Genomic DNA, 11,696 nt, shown 5'->3' on the forward strand with positions numbered 1-11,696 from the left:
ACTTAGAAATATGGAACCTATTGAGCAACTCTCTCCAGGCAGTGAGACACGTGAAAGCTTTTACTTTATATCGTTTAAATCCCATGTTTAAGACAACGCTCTCATTTGAGCTGGACAAACGTCCGTGGTTGAGAGTACCAGTGTTTTGCCCCCCCATATTCTCCCTGAGAAACGGAGACTGGTGGAGGCTTCTCAAGCAATAAAAGTGAAACTGCCATGTCAGATTTCCAATGACAGTTTTCATGTTTCCCAAATTTAAAAATCTAACTGCATATGAAAAGCTAAAATACGTATGGAATTACGGGTAAGAGCTAAAAATCAAAATACCCGAATATCTAGAGCAATCTTTAGCTATAAGAACAGAGGGGTTGACATGCTACCCAATGCTTAGGGTGTGATTCTGTTGACGTCAGTGATAGCATGTTCAGACTGTGTACTCAGTCCTAAGCACTGGGAAAAAGTATTTATAGATATAGAATATATAGATGTAAATATATACAGAGAAATATACATATATACACACACATACATATATACACAGTAGAGCTATAGTGATGAAAGCAGCAGGAGATTAGCATAGAAACAGCCATATGGAGCAATGGAACAGAATATAGATCCTAGAAGAAAACTCCCTCATCCAAAGCCAGGTGATTTTTGAGGAATACGCCAAGAACACATGCTGAGGAAAGAGCAGCCTCTTCAGTAAAAAGCACCAAATAACTTGGATTTCCTTAGGAAGAATGAAGTTAGACCCCAATCATTTCCAGCAAAGATCAACTAAGAATAGATGAGACTTAAACATAGGATTCAAGTTATAAAACAGCCTAGAAGTGATCACAGGGAAAATGATCATGACTCTGAAATGGTATTTTCTTCTTTTGATAAAAGCTCAGAAAGTGCTGGAAACAAAAGCAAAAATAGATAATTGGGATTATGTCAAATAAAAAAAATATCCCTATGCAGCAAGAGAGATGATGAACCAAATGAAGACACGACCTATCGGATGAGCAAAAACATTTGCAAACTGTTCATTTGAGAAGAGCTAATACCCAGAACACAGGAACAATGAAAACAAGTCAATGGTGTTCCCCCCAGGCCGGATTTCAAAATGGCGAGCAGACTGTCCTAACCATACTGTGTTACTGTGACAAAATACTGTGATCGAGGTAACTCTTAAATGAAAACATTTAATTGCTCTTGCTTATAGTTTCAGAGGTTCAGTCCATTAGACAACAAAAGGAAGTCAGTGTCTTGGGTGGGACAAAGAAGCATGCAGGTAGATGCAGGAGCAGTACCTGATAGCTAATTCCTGATCCACAGGCAGACAAAGACATTGGACCTGGCAAGGGCTTTTCAAACCTCAAAGGCCAACCCCAGTAACACCTTTCCTCTAACAAGGCCACAAATTCTAATCATTTTCAAAGAGTGTCACTCCCCATTGAAAACGCTGTCCTTTTTCCACTGGGCAGTTTTGGCTCCTTTGTCTAAGATCAAGTGACCATAGGTGTGTGGGTTCATTTCTGGATCTTCAATTCTATTGCATTGATCTTCCTGCCTGTTTCTGTACCAATACCATGCAGTTTTTATCACTAATGCTCTGTAGTACAGTTTGAGATCAGGGATGGTGATTACCCCAGAAGTTCTTTTGTTGTTGAGAATAGTTTTCTGGTATCCTGGGTTTTTTGTTATTCCAAATGAATTTGCAAATTGCTCTTTTTATCTCTATGAAGAATTAAGTTGGAATTTTGATGAGGATTGCATTGAGTCTGTAGATTGCCTTCGGCAAGATGGCCATTTTTACTATATTAATCCTGCCAATCCATGAGCATGGGAGATCTTTCCATCTTCTGAGATCTTCTTCCATTTCTTTCTTCAGAGACTTGAAGTTCTTGCCATACAGATCTTTCACTTGCTTGGTTAGATTCACACCAAGGTATTTTATATTATTTGTGACTATCGTGAGGGGTGTCATTTTCCTAATTTCTTTCTCAGCCTGTTTATCCTTTGAGTAGAGGAAGGCTACTGATTTGTTCGAATTAATTTTATACTCAGCCACTTTGCTGAAGTTGTTTATCAGGTTTAGGAGTTCTCTGGTGGAAGTTTTAGGGTCACTTAAGTATACTTTTTTTTCTTAAATATGGTTTTTTTTCTTTATATAGTAGATTATGTTGATGGAATTCCAAATAATGAACCATCCTTGCATTCCTGGGATAAAGCCTACTTGATTATGATGGATCATGATCATATACTCATGATATAATGATATATCATATCATCAGCAAATAGTGATATTTTGACTTCTTCCTTTCCTATTTGTATCCCTTTGAATTTCTTTTGTTGTCTAATTGCTCTGGCTATTAGTACTATACTGAATAGGTAGGGAGAGAGTGGGCAGCCTTGCCTAGTCCCTGATCTTAGTGGGATTGCTTCAAGTTTCTCTCCATTTAGTTTGATGTTGGCTACTGGCTTGCTGTATATTGTTTTTACTATGTTTAGGTATGGGCCTTGAATTTCTGATCTTCCCAGGATTTTTACCATGAAGGGATGTTGAATTTTGTCAACTGCTTTCTCAGCATCTAGTGAGATGACCATGTGGTTTTTTCTTTGAGTTTGTTTATATAGTAGATTATGTTGATGGAATTCCAAATAATGAACTATCCCTGCATTCCTGGGGTAAAGCCTACATGATGGATGATTGTTTTACTGTGTTCTTGGATTTGGTTTATAAGAATTTTATTGAGTATTTTGGCATCAATATTCATAAGGGAGATTGGTCTGAAGTTCTCTTTCTTTGTTGAGTCTTTGTGTGGTTTAGGTATGAGCATAATTGTGGCTTCATAGAACAAATTGGGTAGTGTTTCTTCTGTTTCTATTTTATGGAATTGTTTGAATTGGTATTAGGTCTTCCTTGAAGGTCTGATAGAATTCTGCACTAAAACCAACTGGTTTTTTTTTTTTTTTTTTTTTTTTTTTTGGCTTTTTTTGGTGGGGAGACTTTTAATGACTGCTGCTATTTCTTTAGGGGTTACGGAACTATTTAGATGGTTTATCTGCTCCTGATTTAACTTTGGCACCTGGTATGTAGAGAATTGTCCATTTTATCCAGATTTTCCAGTTGACAGTCTTGAACAAGAAGGGTTTCCTGTTTAAGCTGCAGTAACTTTTCTGACTATGGATCATAGTTCTTTCCATGGCAGATTTTTACAGTTCCTCTAATGCATTTGGGACGACTGTCTCAAAGTAACCTGCAGCTTTCCTGACAACTCCTCGCTCTCTCTCTTGCTAAAAATGTAGCCTGTTGAATAATACAGGATAAAAAATTATTACACTCAGGGAACAGTTCCATATATTCTTTTTACCATGATTTTTGAAAAGCAAAGATACTTACCGTTTCTGTTTTGCTTTAAAACCTTCTGCTACCATATCCACCACTTCCACCTCCAGATCCACAGCCACCACCTTAGGGACTGCCTGAGCTTCTTCCACCAAAATGCCCCCTTCATGGGTCCATAATTTGATTGCTGCTGTCCACCATAATTTCCAAAGTCATTATAGTTCTCACCACCGTAGTTATCTCCACCAAAATGTCCTCCTTCATTGTAAGCATCATATCCTCCTCCACCACCACCACATCCACCGCCTTGGTTTCCAAATCCTCGTCCACCACCTCCATAACCTCCTCTACTACTGTAACCAGGACCACCACCATAGATGCCACCATCACCTCCAAATCCATTATCTCCACCATCACCACCTCCATAACTACCTCTGCTGCCACCACCTCCACCACCATAGCCACTTCTTCCACTGAAGTTTCCTCCACTATTAGTTTCCGCCACCACCTCCAAAGTTTCCTCCACGACCCATGAAGTTGTCAGATCCACCTCCATGACCTCTCTGTGATCCAGCAGACTGCACCTCTTGTTTGGAAAGGGCCTTTTTCACTTCACAATTATGCCCATTAATAGTGTGGTGTTTCTGAACAACAATTTTATCAACTGTGTCATGATCATCAAAAGTTCTAAAAGCAAATCCTTTCTTCTTCCCACTCTGCCTGTCTTCCATAACTTCTATGGTTTCAATCTTGCCATACTTTTCAAAGTAGACTCTCAGATTATATTCTCCCGTATCCTCTTTAATACCACCAACAAACATTTTCTTCACCGTTAAGTGGGAACCAGGCTTTACAGAAACCTCTCTAGAAACAGCTCTCCTTGGTTCCACCACATGCCCATCAACCTTGTGGGGCCCAGCACACAATGCAGCATCCACTTCTTCAACACAAGAGTAGGTCACAAAACCAAAGCCTCTGGAACGTTTTGTTTGGGGATCTCTCATTACCACACAGACTGTAAGTGTGCCCCATTTCTCAAAATGTTCTCTTAAACTATCATCGGTGGTTTCAAAGCTCAGACCACCAATAAACAGCTCCCTCAGCTGCTCTGGTACCCCCCCCCAGGTGGCTGTCAGGCTGGGGGTGACCGTGCGGTGGTTTTACTTCCATTTTGAGAACAGACTCTCCTCTTCCAACTCGAGTTCAATATGGGACTGAGAGGCTGCTTTTTATTTTTATTTTTATTTTTATTTTTATTTTTTAAAGATAAGGTCTTTCTCTATGGCACTGGTTGGCCTGGACCTCACAGTGTCTGCCTGCCTCTGCCTTCTGAATGCTTCAATTAAAACTATAGACCATCATGCCCGACTGCTGTACTATTCAGAATGACTATGACATGAAGAACGTAAGGCCCTTCACCTGATGAGTGGACAAAGAATATATAGTATACACACACTGTGGAATAGTATTCAGCCATAAAGAATAAAACCTTGTTATCTGCAACAATGTGGAGGCAGTTGTGCAAGTCACAATGTTAAGTGGAAGAATCCAGGCACAGAAAAAGAAAAATCCTATTTTCTCACTTATATATGGAAGCTAGGAAGGTGTATGGACATTATTAAACAGGTGGTTACCAGAGGCTGGGGAGAGGAAAGGAGAAGGAAGGCCGTGGAAGGACTAACCAGTGGGTACTAAGTTATGCTTAATTAAAATAGATACTTTCTGGTGTTACGGTACAAAGTAGAAAGAGGATAGGTAGTGGTGATGTCTTTATATTTCTTAGAAAGAGTTTTTAATATTTTCAACACAAAGAAATTGAAAAGGGGAAGGCAATAAGGTGGCTTAGCAGGTAAGGACTAACTTCAATTTGATCCCCAGGTCCACATAATGGAAGGAGGAAGCCACACAGGTTATATTCTGACCTCATTCACACACAAGCCCTTGTGTCCTGTGTGGCCACAGAATAAGTAAATAAGTATAACGAAAAGCTTTGGAGTAATTTTATTCCTGATTAAAAGTGAGGCTAACACAACAGAAAAGACATTGTAGCACCTGGTGACTGCATCTCAGTAGCATCATTGACTCTGGTGACTGTGCTCCAGGGCTGCTGTAGAACCTTCCCACAGTGATAACACAAAGGCCAATTACCTGAAACACATCCCCATGATCACTGTGTGGAAGCACCAGCAGAGCACTCTGCTTCTCATAACAACCCTGAGGCAGAAGTTCACATTCCTACGTTCCTGATGTGCCCTAAGCTGTACTTCCTAGTGTCTCTCAGAAAGATCTTGCTACTATCTGAAAATTCACTGGTGACTCTGTGCTCCTCTCTCTGGAAGAGGAGGTCTGGTGCATTTGTCATCTGCACTCTCATTTTGACATTCTTACCTCTGGACAGTCTGCATCGATACACCAAAATCTGTGTTAGATTTAAAGATATTTTGGTTTTCTTCAGTGTGTGTGTGCCACAGTACACATGGGTGGTCAAAGGACAACTTTGTGGGGTTGATTCTCTCTTTAGGGACTGAACTAAGGTAGCAAAGCTTTCTCGCCCTTCACCTACTGAGCTTTCTCAATAGCTCACAATTTTTGTTTTTGAGACAGGGATTTTCTATGTAGCTCTAGCTGTCCTGAATCTCTCTCTTTAGACCAGGCTGGCCTCCAACTCACAGAGATCTGCCTGCCTCTGCCTCCTGAGTGTTTGGATAAAAGGCGTGCATCATCACCTCCCAGCTGTCCATGAACTTCTTACTGCAACATCATTAGCATCAATATCATTGTCATACTTTTTAAAAAAACCTTTATATTTTACAGTCTTTCTAGCACTAATTTTTCATCAGAGTCACAGTGTTAACAGGAAGGACAAAGAATGTCCACATGCCACCACCCTCACATATGTACACCTCCCAACTGTCAACACTCTGCCAGAGTGGCACCTTTGGTGAACTTGCCTTGGCACATCCTTACCAGTCAAAGTTCACATCTGGGAGTCAGTCTCCATGTTGTCCATTCTACAGGTTTGGACAAGTCTCTCATGACATGAACACAGCACTGTGTGTTATATAGAATAGTTTCACTGTCCTAAAATTTTCACCTAGCTCTTCCCATCCACTCCTTCTTCACTAATTCCAGGCAACGACTGATCTTCTAATGTCAACACGTTTTTCATAATGTCACATGGTTGCAAACAAACTGTGCAGCTCTTTCAGATGTCTGTTCCCCACTTTCTCATGTGCACCCAAAGCTCTGTGTCACTTCATGGCTCAGTAGCTTTTTTGGGAGGGATGGGGGTATTGTTATCATTCTCAGGATATACCTGTGTCTTTGGCGATTACAAACAAAGCTGCCTTAAACATCTGTGTGGATTTGGATGGAAATGGTTCTCAAGTCCTTTGAATAAATGTGGAAGGGCCTGTTTGTATGGAAAGAATATTTTAGTGTTATGAGAAAATCCAGACTGGCTTCCTAAGTACGGAGATCATTCTTGAGCAATGCTGAAATGGTGTTTTGTTCTTGTTTGGTTTTTGTTTTTGTTATGGAAATCTATCTGTTCATTTTTATTATGCCAAAAGTAATTGGCTTTTGTGTATTAGCCTTGAATTCTATAACTCTTCTACAGTGACTTAACAGCTTCGTGAGGTTTTCTTTTGATGAGTTTTTAAACTTCTCTGATATTTTGTTTTTATTCTAGCCGGTCTGCTGGTGATGCCTAAATAATTAGATGCTCACTATCAGGATCTTAATTTAAGCATCAAAACCTGAGCTCAAGAACTTGCTTGCTCTGAAGCAGCTGCCTGGCGTGGTGTGAATGTGAGTGCTCTGTAGGCAGGACTGCCCAGGCCTTTGACGCTGTGAAACCATGTCCTCTAAAGTTCACATTCAAGACCCTTAGAAGGAGTACTAAAAAAAGACTGTGAAATAATCATAATATTTTTAGTAAGGTCATGATATTTGACAAAATATTTTCATTTGTGTGTGTATGAGTGTCTTGCCTAAATATGTATATGTGCACTACACATCTTCCTGGTGCCCACAGAGAACAAAAGAAGGCATTTGACTCCTTGGAACTGGAGTTATAGAAGGTCATGGGCCACCATGTAGGTACTGGGTCCTCTGCAGGAGCATCAAGGACTCTTAACCTCTGAGCCATCTCTCCAACTCCAGGTTTATTATTTTGTGTTGGGCCTTATTTAAGAGGTATACTGCGTGGCCTGTATCATGTGTTTTAATAAGTGATACCCTGACAGTGGTGTTATTTTGGAAAGATATGAAACCTTTAGACATGGAACTTTGCTGGAGGAAGTAGGTCACTGGGGCAGGTCATCCCCACTTCCTGTCTACTCTCTGCTTTCTGACCTTGGTGGAAACATGAGTGGCCTTAGTATTTGTCCGTGTGCCTTCCCTGCAGAGATGGGCTGTAGCTCCCTTTTTAAACATTGTAATCGTATTGTAATTATTACTGGCTTGCAGATAACATGTGGAGGTCAGAGGACAACTTTTGGGAGCTGATTCTTTGTTTCCATTATGGGATTCAGTGATTGGATTCAAGTTGTCAGACTTGCATAGCAAGCATTTTTAACTGCGAAACAGTGTCACTGGCCCAGAGTGTAACCCTTCGTAAACTGTGAGTTAATAGAAATCTTCACTTCTTTAATCACATGTTTTGTCACAGCCAGAAGAGTAATGAATATACAGTGGGGGCAGGAGCCATTGTAGCTTCACTTGATCCATTTCACACAGAAGATCCGACCCCACCCACTTCTCTCCCAACTTGTATACTTCTTACCTGCAGCACGCTTTCCTAGAAAGCTATGGAAGAATTCCTAGTCCTACTTTACTCTGGGAAGCACATCAGAAACCTTCCTTAACTTCCAGGATGTCTTAGTTTCTTTTCCTATTGCTGTGATCAAATGCCCAGACGAAAGCGACGAATGCAATGTAAGAGTGTAGTCTGTCACGGCAAGAAAAGGAAGACAGCATGGCCTTGAAGCAGCTGGTCACATCCCATCACAATCACCAACAGAGCGTGATACAATCGTACTGTTGACCAGCTCCCACGATCCACTTATATAGTCCAGGATCTGGCCAGAAAAAGGTGCTGCCCACAATGGGCGGGGGGCTTGCCATCTTAATTAATTCAATCAAGAATAACCCACCCCAACCCCAGCATTCTCAAGTCTATCTCCCCAGTAACTCTAGGTTCAAATTGACAGCAGTAACCATCACGACAGAAACTGCAAGACAGGACCGTTAGCTGTGGAGACCTCGAGTGCTTTCTCTTACTTTACCAAATCTTTTTTAAAAGATTACATTTATCAGTCAGGGGACATGCACAACTGGGCCCTGTGAGTGAAGACTGGAAGACAACGGGCTGGAATTGGTTGTCACCCTCTATCATCTGAGTCCTGGGGATTGAACTCAGTTTATCCGGGTTGGTAGGAGGTAGTTTTACCCACTCAGCCATCATGATAGCTGAAATATTTCATCTATATATTTGTTTGTTTGTTTACATGTGCACATATGGCATGCCATGGCACATGTGTAGAAGTCAGAGGATAACGTGCAGTAGTCAGTTTTTTCTACCTTGTAGGTCCCAGGGATTGAACTCAGGTCTTCAGGCTTGCTGGCAAACACTGTTGTTTAGTTCACTGGTCTCTATAATCTTTTAACCAAACAGAATGGTGAAAAAAGAAAAAAGAAAAATAAAGAGCACTTTCTAGTCATTTCTAGTAGCAAGTAGGAAATGAATTAAACCTTTACATGGACTAAACTATACAGAATGATTGACAATTGTCTGACCACTGGCTTACAGGAGGAATAGGTATATTCATACATATGTTTATGAGTTATATTCCTGCAATGTAGACTTTGAAATACCATGTAGAGAAGAAAGGCTTCCATGCAATTTCAAGACGATTGCTTTGTTAAAATAAATAAAAGAAACAAACCTCTCAGTTGTATGCTTTCACCTCTCGATCTAAAAATGCTAAGATGTTTGCTTTTTTTGTTAAGAAAAAAATATTTGTAATAATTGAAGCCTCAAAAACTAGTGTGTGTGTGTGTGTGTGTGTGTGTGTGTTCTCAAGGCTTGCAATAGGACTAAATAGAAGTAGAAGCAGAATGAGCTTCTGGGGGAGTTCTGAGTTCTATTCTTGCTCTCTGTGTAATCCCTTGGCCTCTGATTTATTCTTGTCCCACCCACATCTGTCTCACTGTTTCTGTTTTGTCCCATGCCTGCTCTCTTACTTCACTTCCCAGACTCCTCTTGACTCTTTACTTTCCTCTCCCTGATCCTGCCTGTCAGGTCGTCTCAGACCTGCCTCTCCCTCCTGGCTCTAGCCTTTGGACTCCCTCTGCTCCCCTGTTCCTTAGGAACCCCTGCCTGGCTGCTGTCCTTCTGATGACTCTGGCCTCTTCCACACTCAGTCTCAGAGTGTTGGCCAGGATCCTTAGTTTTCCCACCACAATATCCATCTAGTGGACAGGTGGTGGTGAGCTTCAGATATAAAAGGACTCTAGTTTGCAATGAGCATTTTCTAACAAAAGCTAAGTTAGCACTTACTGGTTAAGTCCTGTGTGGTGTGAGTGAATGAAACTCTGCTGTCTTTGGCAAGTTCCTCTTGTCTGTGTTGTTGTTGTTGTTGTTATTATTATTATTTATTACTATTGACTAAAGAAAAAGACACAGAATATAATATAGTTTGTGTAGAAATACAGCACAAATGACAGACCACCACAAACAGTGGCATTATAATGGTTAATATTTTGCTTTATTCATAGACTAAACCTTGTCATTTATTTAAAATTTAAATGTAAAGAAACTCCACTAATAATTATAAACTTATTATGATGCTTAAGATGACTTTGTGGTTAGTTTTGCTACTGTTGTTCATGTCACCTCTTTTTCATCAGTAATATGAGATAACAGAGGAAACGGGCCTATTTTATAAACCTCAGGCATACTTAGAGAAATGTGTTTTCCATTGCTGAGGCCTGAGCATCCTTAGTGTCACAGGTGACACAGCACAGCACCCTGGCTATTAAGACAGTGTCTCATAAAAACTGTGTCATATTTTAACTCACAGCATTGGATGGTTGTTTGAAATGTATTTTGTGCCACGCCTCATTTCTTGAATGTCTCATACTGGCATGTCACAATGGTACTTACAATTCTTCATTCATGTTACTTTTGCTACCAACTAAAATTTAAATGTGGATAATTGTATATGGCTTTTTAAAAATTGTCTTTGTTCAGTTTTTTTATTCAATAAACATTCACTGAGAGCCTTCTGCATGCCAGGCACTACTGTGTAAGTGTAAAATATATAGGTATGATGGAATTATTCTTTTAAAGCTCAATGATTTAGATGAAAAAAATCAAGAAATTCTGTGGATAATTACAATACACCTAGATATATGTTAATAGGTATTTACAAATTGAAGACAGAGAGCCTTCTGTCTGTCCATAAGAGTTATGTATAGAAAGCTCCCGAGATAAAAGAAAGGACAGAGGCCTACTTGGCCCTTAAGTCTGCTGCACAGTGTTCCTTCCCACAGAAAAGAAAAAGTCCGCTTCTAGCTCCCTTGCTGTTAGGCCAGGTCACACTACTAGTTCGGACCAATTGTGAACAGATGTTCACTGTGTTACTTCTGGCCCGAGGCAGTGAAGACCTTCTGTGCAGTTTCCTAGACTCTTTCTTTCCCTGTCCTTGGGTGGGGTCTTGCTGATGAAGCAGCCCCAGAATCACAACTGAATCCCCAGGACAAAGATGGCTTCTCTGGTAGTTAACCTCGACTGTAAACTTCCATGGATTTAGACTCACCCACCAGACATCCCTGAGAGTGTCAATTAGGAAGACTCACCCTGACTGTGGATGGCTACATCCTGTGGACTGAGGTCTGGGACTGAATAAAATGGGAAATGAATGAGAGCTCACGCTGAAGACCAACACTTGTATCTCTCTGCTTCCTGACTCAAGATACAGTATGACCAGCAGTCTCATGCTCCTGCTGCCATTCCTTCCACGTCATAACGTCATCAGACTGAGCCAAAACAAGCCCTTTGTTCCTCTCTTAAGTTACTTTTGTCAGACATGTTGGCACAGCAGTGAGGATATTTTCGGATACCGCTAGCCTGAGGAGCTAGCCACGTCCATAATGAAGTTGATGAGTGGTGGTTGGAAAGCAGAGGCAGAAGGGAGGGTGGGGTGATGTAGCTTGAAATCGTGTGGGGGGCTGAACAGTCAGCTGGCTTAGTCAGTAAAGCGATTGCCACCCAAACAGGAGGACTTGAGTTCAAGCCTCAGCACCAACGTTAAGAAGCCATGCCTGGAGACATGTAGACAGGTGGATCCCTTGGACT

The 11,696-nt window shown here is 40.9% G+C and overlaps 1 pseudogene; it reads right to left on the bottom strand.

The window, feature by feature from the left end:
* Window positions 1–3,325: 3,325 nt before the first annotated feature.
* On the bottom strand, window positions 3,326–4,491 carry LOC117693624 (heterogeneous nuclear ribonucleoprotein A3 pseudogene; annotated as a pseudogene).
* Window positions 4,492–11,696: the final 7,205 nt, after the last annotated feature.

The sequence above is a fragment of the Arvicanthis niloticus genome, chromosome 21, assembly GCF_011762505.2.
Source record: "Arvicanthis niloticus isolate mArvNil1 chromosome 21, mArvNil1.pat.X, whole genome shotgun sequence".
NCBI classification, from domain to species: domain Eukaryota; kingdom Metazoa; phylum Chordata; class Mammalia; order Rodentia; family Muridae; genus Arvicanthis; species Arvicanthis niloticus.